This window comes from Hemicordylus capensis, chromosome 2 (assembly GCF_027244095.1).
Source record: "Hemicordylus capensis ecotype Gifberg chromosome 2, rHemCap1.1.pri, whole genome shotgun sequence".
Classification (NCBI taxonomy): domain Eukaryota; kingdom Metazoa; phylum Chordata; class Lepidosauria; order Squamata; family Cordylidae; genus Hemicordylus; species Hemicordylus capensis.
This window is the reverse complement of record NC_069658.1, coordinates 289968714-289995310: the sequence shown is the minus strand read 5'-3', so window position 1 is coordinate 289995310 and position 26597 is coordinate 289968714. Positions and strand designations below refer to the sequence as shown.

Sequence of the window (26597 nt, the reverse complement as noted above, 5' to 3'; positions counted from 1 at the left end):
TTAAAAGCGTCTGTGTCTGGGCTGTGATCAAAATGATTGTGTCCTGTTGTTTTGTATGGCCTAATCCATTGGGAATGTTTGCTTCCATCTAAGTGTTCAGGAGTCAATTCACATAGCAATTTCTTCTGAGGCAAGAGAATCACATTTGCTGCTGATCTTCCCCTTCAGTTTGTGTGTGATAAAATTATAATATGAAACTGTTCCCATGTGGTAACATGGCAGGTTACCATATCTTGAATCTCTCTTTTCTCCTAGGACTTTTCAGGACATGTAGGATTTAACTATGCAGAGGAGCTTTCACAAGACTGCTCTGTCATATAAAACCCAACATTTGGTGACTTGCCCATCTAAAAAAAAAGTAACATGAATTTGCTGTGCCTGAAAATAACTAGTTAAGATAGTGTACCCATTGCTGCTCCCACATTATCACTCCTATTTATTTAGGTATTTGTTTATTTAGATTCTTATCTTCCCTTTCCACAAAAGTACAAAGAAAGTTACAAAATGTTTCAAGGTAGAAAATAAAGGCAGACAAATAGAAGTATTTAAACAAGAATATCCAGAAGACCCAGTAGTGAATATTAGGAATTAGGAATCTAGTTTCTTTATACGTTGATTATCCAATGTACTGGAACCAAATCCATAAGTTTTCTTATGGCTAATGCAGCATTGTGGGTGATTAGAAGCCAAACCTGAACATGTAGTATTTTCCATTTTATCTTCTTTTCCTTGTTTTTCTCAGAACGATGACTTGGGTGACTGGAATCTGGTAAGCTTAAAAAAATACCTCTTTTGTGTCAGTTGTAAACATTGTCCAGAAGTCCTGTTATTCCCTGGAAACAAGTGGAATGACAATGACAATCTTTATTCCTTACCAGGAAATTCACGCTCTCCCTCCCTCCCTCTCTTTCTCTCTCATCTTTGTGGGCAAAAGGGGCTTACAATGCTTTAAAAAAATAAAAAATACAAGAGACAAACCAGTAACAGCCACTGGAGATATACTATGCTGGACAGAATAATGACAGTTGCTAAATAAGAAAGTCACCAATTTATTTTTTTCTAAGTTGCTTCTTTGTCCATTTACTTGATTCAAGGCACAGCTATAGTAGCTAGTTGAAAAAGTGGGCAACCCATTTTTCCTCCAACTTTGAGCAGATGTAAATTAACATTATTATTCTTGTGCCATGAAATGATACTCATTTAAGTGGCTGTACAACACTGTGTGTTAGTGCAAAATGGGTGTGCCACAATTGCTGTGATAATCAGTGATAATAACCACCATAAAATGTTGCCATTTCTATGACACTCAACCTAGACAATAACTACATAACATAGAACAGAATGGGGAACTAGACATACTGTGCCAGAGATAAGTTTTCGACCCTTCCTCCCACCCCCCACCCCTGCCCCCCAGGAGGAACCTTGTGTCTTTAAGTAGATCAGTGACTGGAAGAAATGTAATAGGTAAAGCTCTTTCTACCATGGAGATGCAGTGATAGCGGAAAACTGCATGCAAGGCCTTTGACAAGGTAACCCATGGGTATGCAACCTAGGGCACACATGCCAAAAGTAGCACAGAAAATGGTTTGGGGTGGCAGTCACTGCTAGGAAGTCTAGCCATTATGGTTCCTGCTGCTTGCCTCAAGTTGTCATGTTGCTGCTTGCTGTAGCAGGGAGTGGACATCCAGGATTGGTTGGCAGTGGTGTCTCTGGCTATGCCAGCTGGCTGGTTCTCTCTCTTGAATGCTTGAGTGTGGGAGAAAGTCAGCCGGCCAGCCCAGCTGAAAACACTGCCACTGCTGATGATCCTGGATGTCCGCTGCCTGCTACAGCAAGTAGTGACATGCCAGCCAGAGGCAGGCAGCAGGCACTGTAGCGGCCAACCTTCCTCATGCACTCTCTCTCTCACTCACTCCAGCAACTAACGTCTGCTTTGACTGCTCCCAAAATGACGGAGACAAAGCACAAAAGGCTGCTGGGCGGGGGGGAGAGAGAGAATGAGAGAGAGAGAGACCAGCTGGTGATGCTTAATGCTGGCTGGAGAACAGTGCTCTGAATGCCACCAGGAAGTAGACGCAGTCCAGCGGCTGGGGGCATGGCTAGTAATAGGAGGTGAGGCAGTGTCATGGCCCGGTTGAAGCAGGAGGCGTGGCTAGCAAGGCAGGGATGCCAGCTTCACTTCGGGCAGTTCCCCTCCTTAAGCCACCCCTGAAGACTTGGCATGGCACACCATTTCTGAAAGGTTGTCAACCCCTGAGGTAACCTCTAGCAGGCCCCTTCCTACCTTGGCTGGGCCCCCTCCCCTTACCATAGTGACAGGTTTCTTTCATTCTTGGCAGACTGGCAGTTGCCACCTGCCATGTCTTCCCCACTCCACAATGCCAAAATTCTCCCCAGTGGGCCTGTTACAGACCAGGCCTGATCTATATACTAAATATGCTCATTAGCTAGTATATAAAATAGGTCTGGGCCGAGTTCTTTTATATTGGTCACCACGTTTGATCTGGAAACAAGGAAGAAAAGAGATCCAACCACTCAAAGATTCAATGGGCTTTATTGAGTATATAAGACTAGCAACATAATCTAGCAAGGCAAAAAGCAGAATACTCTATTAATATCAGCAACAGTATTTCCTAACCAGCACCAATATTCACCCGTGTGCCTAACTACATATGTGTGGGCATTTAAATCTTCCTAGATTCTAATACATTTCAGATACAGGCAGAAAAGAGGGGGGGTGTTGAGAGAGGCTGGCTGGCATGGTTTTGGGGTGATTAGTGGAGGGAAAGGGGGGGAGGAGAAGGGAGCAGGGGAAGAGGAAAGGATGGAGGGAATTCCAAGGCTTGTAGCATATTACCAGGATCAGAGGCTGGAGAGAGACGGATCACTTCAGCTGAAGGGGTGAGGCGCTGGCGGAGACAGGAGTTGTGCAGTTGCTTCAGATCATAGCTGAGAGCTCCATGGCTGGGGAACCTTGACTTCTCACTGGACAGTGGAAGTCACAGCCTCTGAGCACGGGCAGAGTTCCTGCTTAGCCGCGCGGCTGGGCAGCAAACTCTGGGAAAGCGTGTGAGCAGATCTTGTTGTAGGCACAAGAATGCTAACTCTCTGTCTCAAAAAGCCTCATTCTTATAGTGATTTTCTCTTTGATCCTTGAATAGAATCTATTCAAGATCTCTTCTTTTCCTGGATGTCCAAAAGGTGATAAGTCACTGCTACCTTCTGAACAAAATCTTAATTATTCAGGATATCAGCTAGTCCAGTGATATCTCTGGATCTCATCATCTGTAAACTCTGTGCGCTTCAGGAAGGGAGGGAGGGGGACATTGCCCACAGCAAATCTGCACCTAAGATGCTGCAAATTACATCTTGGCAGTCTGGCCCCCAGAAGGTGTTAAGAAGTCAAGAATTAGTAAGGGGATTCAGGATATTCTGTGTGAGACAGCAATTACATATGTACCTTTCTCCAGTGTTTTTCTTGTAATTGAAAACAAGATAATATTTACATGTGTGGGAAATTCAAGACATTTTGGCTAGGACAGAATCATCAGTGAGAGAATACTTAAAGCCTACAAGTATTTTCTCAGTATCCATTTGGCTATATTGAACTTCCATGGAGAACAATACAAGCATTTAACACTGACTTCTTGTAACAGGAAAGGGGGGGGAGGGAATCACCCCCCCCACCCCCCGCAGACTCTTCCATAGACATAGTGAGTCAGATGCATTTTGCATATGGATTGTAGCATTCAGCATTCAGACCTGGCTTCATTGTGTTTCCTTGCATATCCATTAACAACACAATGCTGGATTCCCTCCTCCCTTCAGAGCAGGGAGAGCAGGCAGTTCACCAGAGGTTAGGTGTGATTTCATTTCTTGATATAAAATGAAATCAGACACAGCCTGTATTCCGGGCCTATATTTCACATACTTCTGAGTTGATACCTCTGGTTCTGATAGGTGGACTGTTCATAACAGGCCCTGCCCGGGCATTAGGCCCTCAGCAGCTACCCAAAGGTGCTCTGTGCTGACTCTGACATTGCCCTCATTTGTGGCATTTCTGCTTGTCACATGGCTAGACTAATATAATCGCTGGCAGAAGCATAGCACCTTGGTATAGAATACCGAGCAAAAAGCAAGGGGTGGGGGAGATGGCAACCCAAACTATTGGAACCAATTATTCTTCCAAACCAGCATCAACATGAAGGAGTTTAATTGCAAGCAGCTGGATACCAGTGCAAAAGAATCAGTAGAAACTAGGAATTCAGCCAGAAATCTTGACATGTCATAAAACCTGCAACCAAATATTTGGCTGGTTAGTTCCAATAAGGAAGTTATATTCAGCAACTTCCCATTAACTCTTTGGCCTGCCTGTGCCTGACCCATATCTTTTCAGTCCTCCATGTTTCCTTGGCATCCATGTATTTTATGTGAGAAGCATACAGCCCCTCTTTGGCCTTAATGGCGAATGAGATTCTCTTTTTATTTCCTCATCTGATCTGCTTGCACCTTTTGTCTGTTTTTCATTCAGCTCTCAGCTGCCTGTATTCATCCTTTTCTTGGGTTCTTGATTCTAGGATCTTGTTGTCCATGAGCATTTCCACACAGGGCTTTTAGGTCTCTTCTCCTCCAGAATGGAGGCTGTGTGTTCACATACCAGCAAGATTTACCCCAAGTCTCTGCAAGCTATCAGGGAGCACTTCACACACAATTTAACAATAAATAAAATTCGAGTTTTCCTTTAAGTGTTAAAGCCTAGCCTGATTTATCTCTGGGGTAAAAAAAATCCACTTTTTGCGTCTGACTCCCTGTCAGAGCCCTTTTTTTCCTCCCAGGTTTGAGCCTCTAGCCTTCCATCATTTAAATCGCTCCCAGTACATATGTGCATAACATGTACACACAAAACAAAGCCTTGATAAAATGTAGAGCTGCTATTTCATAGTGTTTCTAGTCCTCATCCTTCTCATTTTTAAAAAACATAGACCATTTTGAAACACAAAGCTGTTGCATTGTACGTTCCCAAATAGCACAGATTATATAAAACCATGTACTCAGCTAGAACTTTTGGGATAGAAGTGTCAGAAGTAGACTTTATGTTTATGAGGGGACTTTTTTCTGCTCTTTGTCTGTTTATTCAAATGACTGGAACCACTCCTGGCATTATGTTGGTTTAAGACTTGACACATGAAACCATTTCAAAATAAGGTATACTGATGAGCTGATGTGAGTTTTATATTCCACTTAAGTACAGGGTTAGGAAATTAGGAGTACCCAGCATATTCTGTCAAAGTGAAATGTTCTGGAATAAAGAACAATTGTTAAGAGACATAAGGCAACTCTTGGCTGGCACAAGAAGGGAAAAATTTGTCTATCCCCAGCAAAGAGGCATAGAGGTCATTCACACAAGCAAAAACTGGAACACACAACCCCAGGTTTTGGGGCTGTGTGTGCTGCCAGTTCTTGGTTGTGTAGAAGCAAGGTAGGAGGAAAACCTGGGTAGCAGTGATTGGGTGGAGGCAAGGTAGGAGGAAAAGCTGCCTAGGTTTTCTTCCTACCTTGCCTCCACACAACCAAAAATTGGGAGTACACACAGCTCCCAAACCTAGGTAGAACAGAGCCAGCGTGGTGTAGTGGTTAGAGTGCTGGACTAGGACCGGGGAGACCCGAGTTCAAATCCCCATTCAGCCATGAAACTAGCTGGGTGACTCTAGACTGGGTGACCAGTCACTTCTCTCTCAGCCTAACCTACTTCACAGGGTTGTTGTGAAAGAGAAACTCAAGTATGTAGTACACCGCTCGGGGCTCCTTGGAGGAAGAGTGGGATATAAATGTCAATATAATAATAATATAAGAAGAAGAAGAACACAGTTTTTGAATGACCTCATAGTGTGATTGCTGCAGCCAATGAAGGGGATAAAAGCTATATCTCAAGTGCAGTGACTTAAAAGCTGCTCTTCAAAGCCCCAGCAATTCAGGAGGAAATCTCCGAAACAATCATTCTGGTAAGTTTCCATCTGAGCAGCCACAAAGAGCCATTTTTCCATGATAAAGTAGATTACTTCAGTTTCCAAGCAAAACCCAGAGGGGCCACCGCCTTCTCTCTCCTCTGCACTTACTGCAAGAAGTTCCTGAGTCATCCCAACTCAAGCCAAAGGCAGCCTTAAAGAAGCCCCACAGGCAAACAGTACAAGCGGGCATGTTGATGTACTCACTGTACAGTATGTGAGTCTGGCTACAGCAAGCAGTTATGTTAAGAGGAAGAACAATCCTACTAGTTCAAGCAAAGATTTGGCATGTCCAGCTAACTCTTGTGCAAGAAAAACGCCTCACCCTGAGTTTACAGAGAGGGAGTGGGAGGGGATATGGTCAGAGGTACCTGCCATCTCCATCTTATTTGTACTGGGCTTTCATCTCTTCCTCCTAAAGTTACCCTTCTCCCTTCAGGACTCCCTGCTTCCCATTCCACTTCTTTACCAAGAACTATTCTTCCAGCTTCAGTTCCTGTCTTTGTAGCAGCTGTTCTTTCTACCAGCAGTTCAGGGAATGGACCATAGCTGCTCAGTGGTGGTGCTTTGTGGGCAGAAAATCTCCAGGGCGCTTTCCAGATTACCTGCTACAACCACGGTAAAATGCTTTGGCTTGGCAGGATTGTATTCACAACGGTCCCCAGAATCAAAAAATCCTACAATGGGAAAATACAGCAACCTTTTTGCGACACAGTTGCAATGTTATGACACTGCTACAATGTTATGGCACTATATCACAGCAAATTAAATCTGAAATCTGAAATCTTGAACGGCACCCTGCTGTCAGCATAGGGACTGCGGTGTCACAACACAGGAAGTGCAGAAGCACACTTAGCAGATACACTGTGACCCCGTTGTAGGGTCTAATCTGGAAAGCACCCAGGACCAGGTGAGGCGAGGATAGACCCTTGCCTGAAACTCTGGTGAACTGCTACCAGTCAGTGTAGTCTATGGGGCCAGTGCCAGGTTGCACTGGGCCCTGGGGCAAGGCTGGCCCATGGGCACCCTGGTGACCCCCAAATGGGTGGCAACGTGGCAGCAGAAGATCCAGCTCCACTCCCACTCCTGTCCTCAGAGAGGGGGACTAAAGGAGTGCTGCCAAGTCCTTTCTGTACAACTCCCTCCCCTGCTTCCACAGAGCAGGAAGGAGTCACACTGAAAGAGATCAACTATCTCTGATCCCACCCTTCAAGGATGGCAATGAAGAGGAACTGAAATTGAGGCCAACAGCTGTGACTTCTCCCAACTTCCATCAGCCAGTGTGCTCTCTTTCAGGCCTCTGTGATGATGCAGTGAGCTTCAAGAAAGCCCACTGGCTGGTGAGGAGGCCAGGACAAAGAGGAGCTGCTACTCCTCTCTCCCATTCTCAACATCAGAGATTGGCTAGTAAGAGCATTCCTCTTTTCTGGGGGATGCTCTCATTGGCCAATAGGGGGTGCCCAGTAGTGAAGGCTGTGGTGGCAGCACAAATAGGTTCATGCCTGTTGCCACTGGCTGCAAAATGATCAGCTGGGCCCAGGTGGGCTATTAAGAGAAGCTAGCCCACCTGTGGTAGACAATACAGAGCTAGGTAGACTAATGGCCAAGCTTCATATATATTCATATGTTTTCAGACACTCTTTTGGAAGCATAAATTCTGAAACAAATGTTCAATCTGACCAATAAATGGGCCAGCCTTTGCTATAATTATTGCATATAATCGCACACGTATTATTTCATGTTTCTTAAAGTCTCAGTTTCACAGGAGTGAATACAACTGTCAGTAATATAAAAATGAATATCTACTGGTATGGAATCTTACCTGGATACTGAGGACCTATACAATGCTAAAGTGCCAAGTGAAGTAGCATTTGTAATAGAATAAATAACTGCTGTTGGAATAAGAGTGTGCACATGAGTTACCTGTACTGGCCTTGACCTACAAATTAGTGATGTGCACGGACTGGTTCGCAGGCCATCTTCTAAAGATATCTTCTAAGGGCCTGCAAACCAGTTCTCTGGGGGTGGGTTTGTGGTTTGCAGCCTGGGGGGTGGCTCTTTAAGGGCGGGGAAGGGTGCACTTACCCCTCCCACTGCCTTTCCCCCGCCAGCGCTCCGTTTTTGAAAAGCATTTGGGGCGGCAGCATACCTCCCTGCCGCCCCTTCCTCCGTTTCTCGGCAAAAGGCTTCAGAACGTGTGACTGCACATGCGCACGTCATATGTGTGCATTGCGTGCGTGCATATGTCAGACATGCACGTGAGTGCCATACACATGTGACAAGTGCGCCATGCGCACGTGCAGTTGCACATTCTGAAGTGTAACAAATAGCTGCATTTTTTCAGTAAAATGATCTTTCGTCATTTACAGATCACTCAGTATTTTCAAGCAAACAACCCCTCTCTTCTTGCATTCATGGCAACCCAAGAAGAACCATACAGTGTAAGTAGAAATGTAGCTAGTCAAAAAGATCAAGGAATCCATATTCTAAGGCTATGTTCGTAAAAAGACAGAAAAGGTGGCACTTTGTAAAGAGCATTCATTGTTGATCCTGCCAGATGTATAAATAGCATGCACTTGTTTTGTCATATTGAACTGCGATCTGGCAAAAAAGTCAAATAAATAAATAAATAAATAAATAAATAAATAAATAAATAAATAAATAAATAAATAATGGTAAAAGCACTGTGTACTAAGCAATAAAATGGAAGGCAAATATTAGCCAAAGGAGAGAGATCTACACTGGTTTCTAACATTCTCCCAGATAACTCTCTCTTATAAAATCCAGGACCTGACTTTCAATTCCTTTGTACTTGAGAAGATCATTAATAGAAAGGATTAGGTAAAGCATCACATACCAGAAGCTTCTGCACTCTCAAGGGCCTTCTGGGTTAGGGACTTCAGTGCAGTGTGCCAGCAGGAGGGATGTTCTGCTGCAGCCTTCGTTGTGTACAGACTGGAGAAGACTGTGCTTCCTATCCTTTTGACTGATTAGGAGTCCTAAGCATTCACGATTTGAATCTGAACTCTGCTAGGACCTGGGAACCAACAATGAGTTGCTCTTTATGAAAAGCTTCCAAGGTTACCTATTGCAGCATTTCCCTGAGGAATGAAAGGATCCCTGATAGTGGAGTGGTCCTGCCCACTCAGATTGCCTATTGGCTGTCCTGAACAGGGTAAGCTATAAAACCTTCAGTTCAGTGTGGGACTTAGCTAGGCAATCTTAGTCTTCCCTGACTCTGTGTTTTGGGCTCTGAGTCTTACCATGGTCCCTGGTTCCCTTCAAAGGTTTCATATTGCTCAACTGATACGCACACTTCAGAGGTGCTCTTACCCCTTCAGGGCCGAAGTCCAGGGCCTCCACACCCCCTGGGGGCACCCAAATCCTCTTTAGCCTGTCCTGGGTGCTGTGGTTTGGGCCCTCAAGAACCTGTGTTGTTTTTTTTAAATGATGCTTAACTTGTACTGAGGGGCCCTCCAAAGGCCTTTTTAGGTCTAGGCTCCAAAATTACCTAGGTGCACCTCTGACATTAATAAATCACAATGTTTGAGAGACTTCACATCAGATAACACAGTACAGTATGTATGTATGTATGTATGTATGTATGTATGTATATCTTCCCCATCAAAATGGCTGTGAGAAGATTTAATTGGAGGCTGGAGGTCAAATGAAGAATTATGTTGCAAACAGACAAAGAGGTTCTCCACACAATCAGTGTGGAGAGCCTAAGGGCTTGACCTGCACTCCCTGCAGATGAGCAGGGAGCTCACCCTGGGCGGCCAGATTGGCCATCCACACGATTACTGGCTCTCTCACGGAGCCGGTTGGGGGTGGTGGGGATCAGGGGCCTCCTAGCCCCTGGAAGTCCCAGAAGTGTGCAGGGGCATTCTGGGGGGTCCCACAGCACCAGGAGGCTTGTATTCTCCTGGTCGGGGTCTCCTCATGAGTCACCACGGTGTGAAGCAGCACCGCCGCAGCACACAATCAAAACAATGGGGTTATGGAGCGCTGGCTCAGCTCCCAGTGGTTCACACGCACACTGGAAACTGGGCTGGGCTCCCGTAGCCCAGTTTCCAGTGCATGTGAGAATAGCCTCAAAGTTTAACAGTGATTTCCCAGTGCTGAAGGGGGTATCAATTTACAATATGTGGTATAGCTTTTCTGTCCCTCATAAAAGGAATGTGAGGGTCAAGCTGGTGTTTTTGATCTTGAAATGGAGAATTGTGTCTTGAACATATATTAAAAATATGTTCATTTTCGAGGAAGATATGTTTCAAAAAACACAAAGAAGCTCTTCCCATGATCATGGGAAAGGCTACTCTCTTTTGCAGGGAGGAAGCCCGAAAGTGCTTACTTCCCTGCGGGTGATCATCGTTTGGGCTTTGGGAGGGCAGATTGCCTGCCCAGATGAGCGGTCGGCTTGTCTCCAGCACTCCTGCGCCTGGCCACAGCTCACCCGGCAGCTCTGGGGTTCGGGTGCAAGGAAGCACTGCCATGTGGTGTCCCACCCCCAGAGCCCGAGTTATTTATTTATTTATTATTAAAAATTTTATACCGCCCTTCCAAAAGGCTCAGGGTGGTTTACATTAAAACATCATTAAAATCAATTAACAATTAAAACAGAAATTATAAAACTGCATAAAATAATTAACAATTAAAACATCATAAAACACCAATTAAATAGCCTCATGCACCTCATGAGTGCACAAGTGCATTTCTGGGATCCCCCCTCCACCCTCCACCCTGAGTGTGCCCGCTGTGGCTGTGAGCAGTCGCAGTGGACAAACGGACAATTTAATGAGGTTACTGGAGCACTCACACTATGGAGCTACCAGGCTCGCCCTTGAGCCTACTGGTTCTCACAAGTGAGCAAAACTGGGCTGGGCTCCCTTAGCTCAGTTTTGTTCGCTCATGAGAATAGCTTCAAACAGTGAATGTCATACAGGCTACTTAAACCATAGTCCATGCTCTGCTAGGTAAATAAGAAATCATATTGCATTTTAAAGGATAGGAAGAATGCAGGGCCATGATGCTTTTGTTTCAATTCCACAAGTTGGCATGAATGCACATAATAGCCTCAGACAATCAACGTCCAGGCAAGTTTCATAAGCCCGATTTTGAAAACTGGAACCCCTCTGTCCTTGCCGCTCTCATTTTTGGGTTTGCATTGCTTATATCATGCCCCCTATGCAGTACACACTCTGATCTCATAAAGGAAGGTCCAGCTAGATCAGAAGAACCATCACTGGATCCAGACCCAGGCCCCAACAGCCAAGAAACCCTGGAACAGGAAACCCAAGAGTCCACATCAAGAAACTAGTCCCATCTACACTGGGAACCTTATTCTCCCTCATGCCTGCATGCCAACACCAACAGCATGCAGGAGGGAACTGACAGAAATGAGACACAGACATAGAAAGAAGAGGACTGCCACTTTAAAACTGTCCACTCTCCAGGTGCAAGGCACAGTCAGAGCCTGTGAGGGGTAGTCTGGGCTATAGGAATTTAAGGCTTCAGTCAGCCTCCGGACCCAAGTTGCTCATTAAGTGGTTTCTGCAACTCTGACCTGCCCTAAAGATGCTCCACTGTGCTTCATGAGAGACACCTGACATTTGAAAAGATGATGATGCTTTTCACTCCATTGTTCTGTGTCAAATTTCAGGCAGACTGGACAGATGAATTGGATTTTATGACTGAAATAATATTCAGAGTGTATATTGATGGAATGCTGCTTCTATGGTTCACCTTTATACAGGCACCACCATTCTTGTATAACAAACAGGATTTCACATACAAGTTCATCTATCTCCTATCACCATCTTGGCCATATTGTTGCCAAGTACTGAAAACCAATCCTCAGCAGCTGGGGATAAATGTCCCTGGGTTGCAAGGCCTGGGAGGGGTGCCAATGTGCCTCTTCACTCCACGGTCCAATACCCCTCCCCTGCCACTGTTGAGGCCACCTGCTTCCCTCTGCATCACCATGTCAAAACAGGGGGCGTGACCAGTGAAGGAAATGAACATGTGGCAGTCCCTTGCCCTCTCCAGTGAGGGAGAAAAAGGAAGCAGCCAGCCAGCGGAGAAAGGGCTCCGCCGACTAGAGAGGGCGAGCGGCTGCTGCACATTTGTGCCACACACCAAACTGGCCCCCTGTGCTGGTGTGATGATGCAAAGGGAAGGGGTTTGTCCCCAGGGCACTTTCCAAACTAGCTGCTGGAGCAGCAGCAAAATGCCTCCATTCGGGCAAGTCCCATTCGGAATGTTAACAGCAGGGGGAGCAGTCTCGCAGCAACTAACAACCTGAAAAAACAGCAACTTTTTCATGCCGGATGTACAACGTCCTTGTTCTACATCACAGCTATTAAATTCGCAACAAGGCTTTGGAAATGTGAACGGCTTCCTGCTGTCCCCGTAGGGACTGTGGTGTCACAACGAAGGAAGTGTGGAAGAACACTTCCGAGATATGTCCTGACCCTGTTGTATGGTCTAGTCTGGAAAGCGTCCAGGATGCTGAGACATTCGCTGCCAATGCAGAACAAGAAGATGGGAATAACATTGCTGGTTGCTTCAGCACATGCTGACACATTCCCACCCTCAAAATAGCAGAAATTCATGGCATTTGGGGGGGGGTGGACTTGAAAATGTTTGTGAACCATGCACCCCGCCTCCCCTGCCACCATTATTGGGCTTAGCTGTAATTGGGCTAGCTGGCTGCTGCTGCCCTTGTCGCTCAGAGTTCCCTTCTGTTCTTCATTTTGCTTTACTACTACTACTATGACTACTACAAATATTTATTTACTGCTCTTCAACCAAAATTCTCAAAGCAGTTTACATAGAAAAATTAATAATACATAAATAAGATGGTCCCCTGTCCCCAAAGGGCTCAGAAGAACATAATAAGGTTTCCAATTAAAGTTGAATATCCTAATAAGCTCTACTATAGATGCATTAAAAGTTGTAAGCAAGTTCTATAGTTAAAAGGGCCACACTGTAAGGGTAAAAACTCTCACAGTAGAGGTTATGGAGTTTATGAGAAGTCGGTCACCTAGCCTTGCTCATAAATTCCAGGAACCGCAGTAGCATTTTTAGGAAACACTGAACAATTGCCTTTTCACACACCTGGTTAATCTCAACCACTTTAACCAACAGGCCATGATGCCATTATTATTAGACCATGCACTGGAGGTAGCATTAGTATTTTATCAGTTTCGGCTGATACGCCAACTGCAACCTTAGCTGGACAGAGATAGCTTGGCCAGAGTTACTCATGTTCTGGTAACCTCTCGCTTGGCCTGTAACTACAAGGTTTAATAAGCTGTAATAGCACCTCAAAAAATTATCCGCTGCAAATTAGCCATATAACCTGCCCCTCTGATGATACGTGGGGCTGCCTTTGAAAATGATCCAGAAACTGCAGCTGGTACAAAACAGGGCTGCAAGATTATTTACTGGGACTGGATGTTTTGATCATATGTCAGTGCTTCATCAGCTGCACTGACTCCCAGGCTGTTTCCAGGCCCAATTCAAAGTGCTGATTTTAACTTTTAAACCCCTAAATGGTTTGGAACTTGGTTACCTGAGGGAGTGCCTTGCCCCATATGTCCCAACCGGGACCTTGAGATCTTCTTCAGAGGCCCTGCTCTGAGTGCCCCTGCTAAACAAGGTGAGGTGGGTGGCTACTAGGGAGAGAGCCTAGATAGCCTCCCAAGTGAAGAGGTTTGCCTGGCTTCATCAATGTGATTGGAAAGGTCAGTTTTAAAACTGACTTTTAAAAAAGGTTTTTTAATTGTTTTGTATTGTATTTTGTGTGTATGAGATTTATTTATTTATTACATTTATATTCTGCTCTTCCTCCAAGGAGCCCAGAGCGGTGTACTACATACTTAAGTTTCTCCTCACAACAACCCTGTGAAGTAGGTTAGGCTGAGAGAGAAGTGACTGGCCCAGAGTCACCCAGCAAGTCTCATGGTTGAATGGGGATTTGAACTCGGGTCTCCCCGGTCCTAGTCCAGCACTCTAAAACTACACCACACTGGCTCTCCGAGTCAGGCAGGAGTCGAACCTACACCTTTCTGATCCATAGTCAGACACATTATCCATTGCACACTGGCCCACCAGTGATATTTCATGTGTTATGTTTTTACTTGGTATTTTAATACTGTGTTGTGAGCCACCCAGAGATCAATTTATGGGGCGGCTAACAAATAAAGATTAGTAGTAATAGTAGCAGGAGCAGCAGCAGCAGTAGTAGTAGTAACAGCAGCAATGGAACTAGGTCTTTTTCTCCCAAGAGAGAACTGTTGAAGCCTTCTCATCTTCTGTCTCTAAGATTCAAGGTCTTCTCAAACTGCCCTGTAACACCTGTGCTCACCTGAACCATTCAGCACACGTTGGGCCGGGTCTCACAATCAGTGAGACCCGGTTTGGTAGGGTGAGTGGGGAGGGAGCCCTGGGTGGCCGGATCGGCTGCCCACACGATTGCCGGCTCTGTGACGGAGCCAACGGGGGCTGGGGGAGCAGGGGCCAATCGGCCCATGGAAGCTCCAGCATGCCCTGCGCAAGCGCGCATGGCATACTGGTGAGACCCCTGTAGCCGGGAGGCAGCTTTTTGCCTCCCTTCCAGGGGTCTCCTTGTGAGTAGCTGCAGTGCGGAGCTGTGCCGTGGCTACTCACGATTTTTAAAAAAACCTGGGTTTGCGGAGCACTCACTCCGCAAACCTGGTTTTAGGGGTGAGCTACTTGAGCGGATTACTCACTCAAGAACCACCGGGCTCACAGCCAAGCCCAGTGGTTCTCACGATTGCAGAAAATTGGGCTAGTGGAGGCTAGCCTGATTTTCTGCAATCGTGTGAATAGCCTCCATGATTCTGATCAGACAAACATGTAACTATAAGCAAAGTTTAGTTTTCTGCCTGCAATTGTAAGTAACTGTATTAAGACTCTGTCATGCAACACTGTTTATTTACTTTAATATTTATAGAGTGCTTTTCCATTTGTAAAAGCCTTTAAAGCAGCTTACAATTAAAAGTGCATTAAAACAATGTTGTGCCTTCACTGTGCTGTTGCCCTGGTCAGCACACTGTTTCTTGATCAGAGTACCGATAATAAAATGAAACTGAACAAAATCATTGTGTGGCTCCCTGACTCATGTACTGGTTATCCAGATCACTAGTTTTCCTTTCCTGTTTCTACCGAGCATCTGGTGACTTGGTCTCAATGCTTCATGCGGCTGCCTGAAATAACAGTTCTGCATAATCAGAGCTTTACAGGCATCAATGCCCTATGGAAGCAGTAGCCACGTTGCTCTTCCAAATCACATAGGTGCTTCCCATACCAGTGCTGGTGGAGCTAAAGGCGGAGTACTGCCCGTGTGGGAAGTAAATGTGATCAGTCTGACCCACTTACTTGTCCCTGGCACGTTACCATTGCGACGTGGAGCTCCGGCTATGAAGAAGTGTTTTTTCTTTTCTTTTCCAGTAGCAGCTGCATCATGATAGTCAAATGAAAATTGGGCCTGTTTATCTTGGTTTCAGTGCCAAAATGAAAACGAAAACCACCCACCAAAACGGAATTGCATATATCTTCCCCTGAAGATGTGCCCTAAATGGCTATGTTTGACAACTTTTGGCTACAATTCTAAACACATTTACAAGGGGGTAAGCCCCACTAAGTTGGGACTTAATTTTGTGTAAATGTGCAGCATTACACTGTGAATTTAATACGTGATTAATCTATAAATGGTGGATCAATGTTGCTGTAATGATCTCCTAAATTTCCCAGTATAGTTTGAGTACATGATGCAGATTGTATTGCTACAAACTCTGAAACATTTTTGTCAGATCTGAAACATTTTATGTGATGCAGGTGGTGGGGGGCAGGGGGCGGGGGTGGGCATTGAGACTGGGCTTCCACTTTTGAGCCCTATTCACTTCAAGCATTTATAAAATAATGAAAAATGGTTCCTTGCCACTCTTCTTTCTCACCTAGAGCTTTTCTTGTTCTTCTGATCAGGCTGATATGAAACTCTTGCCCATAGTCATGTGTCACAGCTAAGGGTTACCAAAGTCAATATCTCATGTCACATTGCAGGATCAATATCCACTGACACTGGTGGCTTCAGTTACAGGGCCTCAAACGAGCAAACTAACTCCACCTGTGTTGGTAGAAATTCATCAGCTGGGAACAAATTTCTGTCACTAATAATCAGGGTTGGATAGAAAGGCATTGGCAGTGCAGAAAGAAATAGTCTCAGTATGTCCTTCATCTTCTGTCCCCCTGAGTGCACCTCTGCTCCTCAGAATGTTTAAAAGCCTCTCACATCACCTCAGAAGTGTGAGGAAGGAAAAAAGGACTCAACACAAGACTTCTATTGCTTGCTTTCCACACTGAGGCAGCCAAAGTCACAACTATCTAGTTCGTTCTAGGGCTGCTGGCCTGGAACACGCAGTGACGACATGTTCCTCATTTCAAAGCCTCTTTTGTACTAGGACACAGTTCAAGGGATCATACAAAGCCTGCTGAAAACACTCAGCATTTGCCATTGCATGCTTTTGAGACGAAGGGAAATTGCTTCTCCACACAGTTCCTGTGCCACAGTGTGTGGGAGTGGGGTGGGGAGAGAAATCTTTTTATGTAACAGAGAGATACAGTAATACCATTCCTTAACACTTTGGGGATATGCTTACTAGACCATAAGCATGTAGCTAAAACATGACAGCATGTATTAAGACTCCAAACTTTCCACTCAAAATGTGTCACTATAGATTGTGTGTGGGGCCTTAGTTTGGGGTCTTAACACACAAGATATATGGAACTTCTAGAATACTGTTGCCACACTGGTTTGCCCCATACAGGGAAACAGCATTTGGTTATAGCAGCTTCCCAAATAGGTGATGAAAGGCTAAACTTATGAGTGCCTCTCAATTACCTCCAAATGCCCTGGATAAGAATAATCTCCTTTCTGAGAAACTGCTTGGAGTTAGAGAGGCAGGTACAAAATGTCAAGCTACGACTCAAAATATATCAGCTATCTTACTCTGCTTCCCTTTTGATTCTCCCAAAGAAAATATTCCACATTTAATTGTGAAATACACACACACACGGGCAAATTTTGGCTTTGTGAGCTTACATATATGTGGCAGTGCTATTATAGCTATCAATCAGTTAACAAAGTGAACAGAAAATTAGAAGAAGCCCACCCTGTGTGTGCATGCAATAAATTGGTTTTTTAAACCTTCTTATCCGTCAGCTTGCCTCGCTGAGACTGAGGAAGCTAAGGAGAAGGGTGTGGTGCTGATAGCAACAGAATTGGGAGTTTTGAAATTAGAGGCCAGGCTTCTCTGAGAAGAAAGTTGGAGAAGTCTGTTGAGAGGCAGGAAGAGATGGAGGAACATGGGGTGGGGTGAGGGGAGGAGAGAGGAGAGAGGGGGGAGAGAGGGGGGGAGGAGAGAGAGAGAGAGAGAGAGGACAGAGAAGAGAGAGGAAAGAGATGGAGGAACATGGGGTGGTGGGAGGGGAGGAGAGAGAAGTTACTTCAACACTGAAGAAAGCCAGCATGTGCAGTGTAGTGGTTAGAGCATTGGGTTTGGGTGTGGGAGGAAAACCTGTTCATATCTTTACTCAGCTATGAAGCTTACTTTTTGCTCTGAGCAAGTCACTTTCTCTCAATATACCTCACAAGGTTGTTATGAGAAAAAAGTAGGATATTAATGTAGCACATAAATCACTGAGTAGGGGAGCAAAAATGGGATAAAATGTCAGTGGGGAGACTCCCAAGGAACAAGTAGTAAAACATATATCCTGTGGCCCTTATTCTTATGAAAAACATTACTCCAGATCTGTGTTTTGTCGTCATTTTAAATCATGGTAGATTTGCATGTTATGATGTCATGCTAACACCTAGAGAGGCCCTACATGCATCCACAGTACAGGGTCCTCTTTGTGGCAGCCCCCAGGCTTTAGGATCCTATTCCTAAGAAGGTTTGTGCTGTCCTTTCTTTAGGCATCTGCTGAAGATGTTTGATACTGGCAGAGTGGGGAACTCTCTGGTTGATTTTAATTCTATTGTGCTGTGATTTTGAGGCACATGTATTTGTAGTTTGTTTTTAATGTGATTTGTAGTTTGTTTTAATTGTAATGTTAGCTGCTTTGAGACTACAAAGGGCCAGTGTGGTGTAGTGGTTAGAGTGTTGGACTAGGACTGGGGAGACCTGAGTTCAAATCCCCATTCAGCCATGAAACTAGCTGGGTGACTCTGGGCCAGTCACTTCTCTCTCAGCCTCACCTACTTCACAGGGTTGTTGTGAAAGAGAAACTCAAGTATGTAGTACACCGCTCTGGGCTCCTTGGAGGAAGAGCGGGATATAAATGTAAATAATAATAATAATAATAATAATAATAATACAAGGCAAAAAGCTACATAGACATTTTAAAAGCAGATAAATCTTTTCCCATTGGTGCATCTTTTCCCATTGGTGTAGGAGGATTCTCAGTGATTCCATACAGGTATTAATTGTCTATCTTTATCTAGAAGCAATGGCCAGCATACTGTAAGAGTTTGATTTTGTACTTGCACCTGACACTTTCATATGCACCAATATCCGCATGCTTGCTTTCTGCACAGCCTCATTTTCTCCTAAAAGAAAGTTTCGTTTGTTGCTGCACTTCCAGGAGTTCACTGGGGAACCCTATTTATGGGCTGATGCGCTGCTGAAAGAGTTATTGCCATGTTATTTCACTTGCTGTGCCAAGCCTGCATGGGAATCGGGTTTCTGCTGAAAGGGTGCCAGTCACGTCTGTTTCCAGGAACCAGCAGCCATATTTAGCTTCAGGTTGCACATGAAAGACTGCAGTCGGAAACGTGACTTTGTGTCAACATCTGAGGCAGGTCAGAGCTGGGTGAAACCATGAAAACAAGCCAGGGGAGGGGAACTCAACACACCCTGTCTGAACAGTCCAGGTGCGGAGGCAGCTCGGAAAGCAACTCCGTCACAAGCTGATAACTCCAGCTACATAGAAGCCCTTTGATAATTTCCCCCTTCTTCTAATTTGATATTTGTATTTCAGCCAGGACAGAGTATGCTCACATGCCTAAGAGCGTTTTTGGATGAACACTGCTTCAAAGCAGAGGAAGGAGGACATGCAGAAATGGAGAGGCAATCTAGCATACACATTTACACAGCAAGTTATATAACAAGAGGAGTGTGCTTAATGTAGGGCTCTTTATGAAAGGAAGTCAGAGCGCCTTGCAAAGAACACTCACACCTAACATCATCACTCATGATCGGTAAAGATTACTGCCCCAAAGTACAGATTAAGAAATGTAAAGAGGCCTTTGTCAGATCGTCTGAATTAACATGTTCCCATATCTCACTGACACTGATTATCATATGTCTGGCATTTTCAGGTTCATTTACTGTGGATTATGATTGTCTCTAACACAGTTTAAGCTCCCTTTTGTTAATACAGTCAGGCTGACTACAGTGGAACACAGGAAACATAGGAAGCTGACTTATACCAAGTCAGACCATAGGTCCATCTAGCTCAGTACTGCCTATGCTGACTAGAGGTGTGCATGAAATGGATGTTGATTCATTTCAAGCTCAAAATGAATAGCAAAATCTTCAAAATGATTTGTCGAAACAGTGGCCAAAGCTGGCTGTTTTGACAAATCAGCTTTGAAATGATTTGAGTGATTCAAGTGATTCAGCCATAGGGGAAAATGGGGAACTCAAAATATCCCATTGTTCCCAATGGGTAGGCCCTAGGGACACGAACACTGGCAGGGTGGTAGGACATGGTGGGTGCTACCTACCTACCAACCCACAGAAGAAATGGGCAAACGGGTGATTTTAAACAATCTTTCAACCTTTCCCAACCCCCCCCGTTGGATCCTATGGGGATTTTGGGAAAGGTTTTTTAAAAAATTAAAAATTGCTGGCTTGCCTATTTATTTTGTGGGCTGGGTGTTATGTAGCACCCATCATGCTGTACCACCCAACCCACTTTGGTGTCCCTAGGACTTACCCATGGGGAACAATGGGGTGTTTTGATTTCCACATTGTTCCCTATGGCCAAAAAAAACTGCATTTGCAGACTGCACACAAGTTTTGCATTGCAATTTGCAATGCATTTTGCGTCCTTACCTTGCAAAACATTGCAGATTAGAAGCACACAGTAAAAGGAATCAGTCCCTTCCTACACAGAACAGAACAGATTTTTGCAAACACAGTCCAAAGATGGCCAAAAAAACCATTGACCCAGAATCCACTGCCAGTCACAGTGCTTGCGCTGCAGTAACATCACTGGCACAAGTTGCTCTGCTATCTCTCATAGAATTATGACTCCGTTCTTACTTTCCAGCATTGCAACCACTGCCACAGCGGCACCCTTAGCAGCAATCAGAGCCATAAGCTCAACTACAGCAACGTCTTCAGCCACATTTTAATTGAGTGAGTATACCTTGCAATGCAGAATGCAAATTGCAGAGCAGGTGAGAGCAATGAGTGAAGCACAAGTTAGTACAGATATGGAGCTCATCTCACAGCAATCACCAAGAAAATATTGGGGGTGGGGGAGGGAGGGAGGGAGGGAGGGAGAGAGAGAGCATTGAGCTGCCACTGTCCATTTCTCACCACAACACTAGCTCACAAACAAAGCAAACCACAACTCAAGGAAGGCAGGAACCCAAGTTCTGTCTGTCAGTCTGAGATCCAGAAAAACCAGATAGTTATAGCAGCAATGGCCCAGCATATTATACTACAGTACCAAGAAAATAAAACCACAAAATCATGGTCTGACAAGAAACAAAGCTTTTAGACTTTTACCATGAGAAGAACTCTTCTTTCTTATCTTCTTCTCCAGTATGCATACCTGCCTGCCTGCCTGCCTGCCTGTGTCTGGATAATACCATGGCCATAGATTGGCACTGGCCCCAGCTGACAGCCTGACACATGGGTCAGGGCACCAGTCCATCATCTCATCATTGTCCATGATGATGGCATGTGTGCGTGTGTCTGGAGCACTAATGGGCAGATTGTTATACATTTGATTTAGGGGTTGGCCAGGGTGCAGTAAGCTGCAGTGGGTGGTGGTGACCATGAGTTACTCACCCTCCCTTGCCAGCTCTGAATACCCCAGAAGGGGGAGGGTGGCTTCAGGAAGACCAGCTGCAACACCAAGTCAGCTTCCAAGCATGTACGATGGGGTTTCACCACGTCCCTAGCCATAGAGAACACCCTCACACTTGTGCACTTCACTGTGGCCTTGTGCATGCCTGGTACAGGGAGGGTACCACCTGCCTGCTGAAGGTGGTACATGAGGAGATGTTATAGTTGGGGCAAGCAGTTGGAGCAGCTGGTGGAAGCCAGTGTTCTCCACCACCTGAAATGGTTCATCATCCAAAGCGATCATCTCCCCAATGGCTCGGGTGATGAGATGAGGCTCTGGCCTTGCCCCCCAACTGCATCCACCACACAGGCAACTTCTCACTAATCAAATAAATTGGAGAGGAGCGAGCAACAAAGGGAAGGGAAGGGAGAGGGGATTACTGTGGCCTATCCTAAGTTAACCTAGCCCTCCTGAACTACAGTCCTCCTAGTGTCCACCTAAACCTTCCCCAAACTAGGCCCTATTTAAAGAAATCTAAGTTATCTGATTACCTGACCAAGGGCGTGGGAGGCGGGTGTGGGGTGGGCTTACATTCTGGCATCTTTGGCTAGAGTCTGGCCGGGGCCAAGCAGACACTGGGATTCAACAGCTGGCAAGAGGGCAGATGGGCACCTCTCAGGCATCCACCCACCCAAAAAAGGAAAAAAGTATCAGTGGGGGTGGGGGCGGGACAAGAAGCACCAGGGAAACCGAGAGAGTCTTGGCAGGCTGGGCACTAAACAGAAGTCACAGAACACCAACCTGCAAAAGAGAGAAAGAGAGTCCAATCCAGGCAGGCAGGCACATAGGAGCAGAACAAAGAGGCCCAGCTTGAGGCTGCAAAAAGGAAAACAAACAGTCAACACAGCACCTAGTTACTAAAGCCACTGGGGGCTGGAGCAAAAAAAAAAGGGGGGGAGGGGGGAAACAAGCAAGAAGAAGAAGAAATAGAAGAAGAAGAAAAATTCAAAAAGCAGCACCAAGTTAAAGCCACTGGGGCTGCTGGTAAAATTGTTGGCAGGGGGGCAGAAAGCAATTGTTGTTGGCATTGCAGGAGGAAAATAGAGAGAGAAGATGATAAGTCCAGCAGGCACTCTTTTCCCACTGGGCTAGGCAGGCCCAGGGGCATAACGAGGCTGGAGTGGGCCCTGAGACAAAATTTAAAAATGGGCCCCTCGCTGAAACACACACACTCACTTCACATGTGACTTGCCTCTGGGGGGGCCTCTCGAGGCGTGGGGGCCCCGAGGCAGCCGCCTCCCCTTGCCTAATGGTAGTTACGCCCCTGGGAAGGCCCCAGGTCACCACTCTCCTCTCCTCTGTTGCTATGTAGCTTCAATCTCTGTCCTGATGTATCCTTCCTCTTCAAGAGACACTAGCACACAGTAAGGGCTCTCTGCCTCGCAGGCCTTAAAAACTTTTTGAGGCTCCCTCTTTTGGCTTCCCCCCCTCCCCACTCCTACCCCCAGCCAATGGGGACACAGTTGCCCATGCCAACACTTTATTTCAATGATAACAAGCCAACCAATAAGCAAGGAAATCTCAAGCCAGTTGGAAGCCAGTGCCAGGAAACCAATCAGCAAAGGGGAACCAGGACTCAAAATGGCGCTTGAAACACTCAAATCGATTTGAACCCAAAACAGGGTTGTTTCAATTGAACTCGAAGCAGGCCCTTTACTTCAAGGGCATTTCGCTTTGAGTTCAAATCACTCAAAACGGCCAATTTCAAGCTAGAATCAATTTGAATTGAATCATTTTGCACATCTCTAATGCTGACTGGCATAGCTCCCCAAGTTTTCAGGCAGGAGACAAGAGTCCTTCCCAGCCCTACTTGCAGCTGCCAGGAATTGAACCTGGGACCTTCTGTATGCAAAGCAGATGTGCCAGCCCTGAGCTATGGCTCCATCTCCAAATGCTTCTAATTCATGTCTAGCAGATCGTTGTCACATGCCTGTTAATCTATTTTTTTGTTTGGGGTTTGGGGTTGTTTTTTTTTTTAAACTGATAATGAATTATTTTGGATTGTTCTCCATAATTCATTTGTGCAATACAGAATCACCATTCCCTCCTTTGAAATGTTTTTGAGAAAATGAAAATAATCTACCCTGTTATCAGTCATCTACTTCCTTCACTGAAGCAGCAAAAGGATGGATAAAATGTATTAAAGCAATGGTAGCTATTAGGCCTCATTCAGATTGGTGGGTCACTACTTATGAAGGCCTGTTCTAATTTACTGAACAAAGGAGCAAGAGGCAACACAGTGCTGCATGAGGATACAGCTGTATTGGCTTGATTATGACTATATAATCAAAACATCCAGGTAGTTTTGGATGATACTGGAGCAGGTCTCACGATCAGGGAGACCTGGTTTTTACGGGTGAGCGGGAAGAGCAGGCTAAGCCTGCTCTCCCAGCTCACGAGCGAGCAGGGAGCCCTGGGTGGCCGGATTGGCCGTCCACACGATGGCCAGCTCCGAGCCGGAGCCGGTGGGGATTGGGGAGCTCAGGGGCCTTGCGAGCGCGCAGGGCATACTGGGGAGACCCCCGAGCCGGGAGGCTGCTTTTAAGCCTCCCAGCCGGGGGTCTACTCACAAGTAGCCGCAGCTACTCACAAGTAGATAGCCCAGGTTTGCGGAGCGCTCGCTCCAAAAACCCGGGCTAAGGGGCAGGCTACAGGAGCGGATTAGCCGCTCCAGAACCACCGGGCTCGGCTGCGAGCCCGGTGGTTCCGACGATCACAAAAATCAAGCTAGGATTTTCCTAGTCCGATTTTTGTGATCGTAAGAATAGCCCCACTGATTATCTAGATCCATTTCAAACTGGCTTTAGGACAGGCTATACAGGTGAAACTCGGAAAATTAGAATATCGTGCAAAAGTCCATTAATTTCAGTAATGCAAATTAAAAGGTGAAACTGATATATGAGACAGACGCATTACATGCAAAGCGAGATAAGTCAAGCCTTAATTTGTTATAATTGTGATGATCATGGCGTACAGCTCATGAAAACCCCAAATCCACAATCCCAGAAAATTGGAATATTACATGGAACCAAGAAGACAAGGATTGAAGAATAGAACAATATCGGACCTCTGAAAAGTATACAGTGTACTGTGCTTGATTGGCCAGCAAACTCGCCTGACCTGACCCCATAGAGAATCTATGGGGCATTGCCAAGAGAAGGATGAGAGACATGAGAACAAACAATGCAGAATTGCTGAAGGCCGCTAATGAAGCATCCTGGTCTTCCATAATACCTCATCAGTGCCACAGGCTGATAGCATCCATGCCACGCCGCATTGAGGCAGTAATTGCTGCAAAAGGGGCCCAAAACAAGTACTGAATACATATGCATGCTTATACTTTTCAGAGGTCCGATATTGTTCTGTTCTTCAATCCTTGTCTTCTTGGTTCCATGTAATATTCTAATTTTCTGAGATTGTGGATTTGGGGTTTTCATGAGCTGTACGCCATGATCATCACAATTATAACAAATTAAGGCTTGACTTATCTCGCTTTGTATGTAATGCGTCTGTCTCATATATCAGTTTCACCTTTTAATTTGCATTACTGAAATTAATGGACTTTTGCACGATATTCTAATTTTCCGAGTTCCACCTGTAGTGTGGAGACAGGCTTGGTCAGCTTAATGGATGATTTCTACCAAGGAATGGAGTGTGACTCTGTTAGTTCTTTTGGACCTTTCTGCAGCTTTCAGTACTATCAACCGTGCTATCCTTCTGGATTGTTTGAGGGATTTGGGAATGGGTGATACTGCATTGCAGTGGTTCCATTCCAGCTGGTGTTTCTAGGAGATAGTTGTTCTCTGAAACGAAAACTATTGTATGGTGTCCCCCAGGGCTCCAGCCTATCTCCGATGCTTTTTAACATCTACATGAAACTGCTGGGTGAGATGATCAGGAGATTTGGAGCAGGGTGTTATCAATATATTGATGATGCCCAAATCTATTTCTCCATGACAACATCACTGGGTAATGGAATAACCCCCCTAAATGACTGCCTACAGGTCGTAATGGACTGGATGAGGGATAATAAATTGAAGCTGAAACCAAACAAGATGGAGATACTCATTATAAGGGGTCATACTTCGAGGGATGTGATAGACCTTCCTGTTTGGGATGGGGTTGCACTCCTCCCAAAGGATCAGGTACATAGCTTGGGAGTGCTTCTAGACCCACGCCTCACTCTGGTTGCTCAGGTTGAGGCTATGACCAGGAGCACTTTTTATCAACCAGTTGATATGACAGCTGCATCCATTCCTCGAAGAAAATGATCTCAGCACAGTGGTGCACTCTCTGGTAACCTCTAGACTTGACTACTGCAATGCGTTCTACGTGGGGCTGCCTTTGTGTGTAGTTCAGAAACTTCAGTTGGTCCAAAATGCAGTGGCTAGATTGATGTCCGGGGTTTCTTGGAGAGACCACATTATGCCTGTTTTAAAACAATTGCATTGGCTGCCAATAGGTTTCTGGGCAAAATACAAAGTGCTAGTAATTACCTTTAAAGCCCTAAACAGCTTAGGACCAGGTTACCCGGGAGAGGTAATTTCTGCAGGATCCCCACCGCACATTAAGGTCATTGAGAGTGATCCGTCTCCAGATGCTTCCAGTTCGTCTGACAGTGACTCAGGAGCAGGCCTTCTCTGAAGTCACTCCTGGGCTGTGGAATGCACTCGCTATATATATCCTTGGCGTAACATCTATGTCAATCTTTTAAAAAGCCCTTAAGATACCTTTTTTTAGCCTAGCTTTTAGTAATTATTGAATATTTTGAATTGTTTTACTCATGGTTGTTTTAATAGTTTGTTTTATTGTGTTTTATTGTATTTCTTGTTTGTGAAGCACCTAGAGCCTTCAGAGTCAAGCTGTATATAAATTAATAATAACTAGCTTAACCAGCGCAGAGCATCTGCGTGCTAGTACTTGATTGCTCCCCTCACCCCCCTGCCACAGTCCCCCTCACCTCAGAGATCTCTCCACCCTCACTGAGTGGCACTCCTGCTCCTCCATCTGGTTACTTCCATCCCCCTCACCCCTCTTGGTCACTCCTCGATCCCTTTAATCCATCCCCCTCACCCTCTTGGTCACGGCTGCAGGGTTGCTGGCATCTATTGGCCAAGCTGCATCCCCCTATCCCCAGAAACCTCCTCACCCGAGCCACGCTCCTGCTTAGGAGAGCAGCAGCAGTTGACTGGGCCCTTCATCACTGCCACCACTGCCATGGCCACTCGTTCTGCTCAGGCTGCTGACAGGCCCAGGCCCATCCCTTGCCTGCCTCCCTCCAACAATGGCCTCACTAGCCCCAAACAGCAGTAGTGGTTGACTGGGCCCTTTCTTGCTGCCAATAAGCACCACCATGCCCACTTGTTCACCTCAGGCCACTGACAGGCTCAGGCCCATCCATCGCCCTTCCTTCCTTCTTTCTTT

The 26597-nt window shown here is 45.6% G+C and overlaps 1 long non-coding RNA gene across 1 annotated transcript; it reads right to left on the bottom strand.

Moving 5' to 3' along the window:
- Positions 1-536: 536 nt before the first annotated feature.
- On the bottom strand, positions 537-26082 carry LOC128347163 (uncharacterized). The gene is made up of 3 exons (XR_008317412.1): positions 25670-26082; positions 21915-21989; positions 537-833 (listed from the first exon to the last, which is right to left on the bottom strand). It is a non-coding gene; the product is annotated as an uncharacterized LOC128347163 (long non-coding RNA).
- Between the last annotated feature and the right edge of the window lie 515 nt (positions 26083-26597).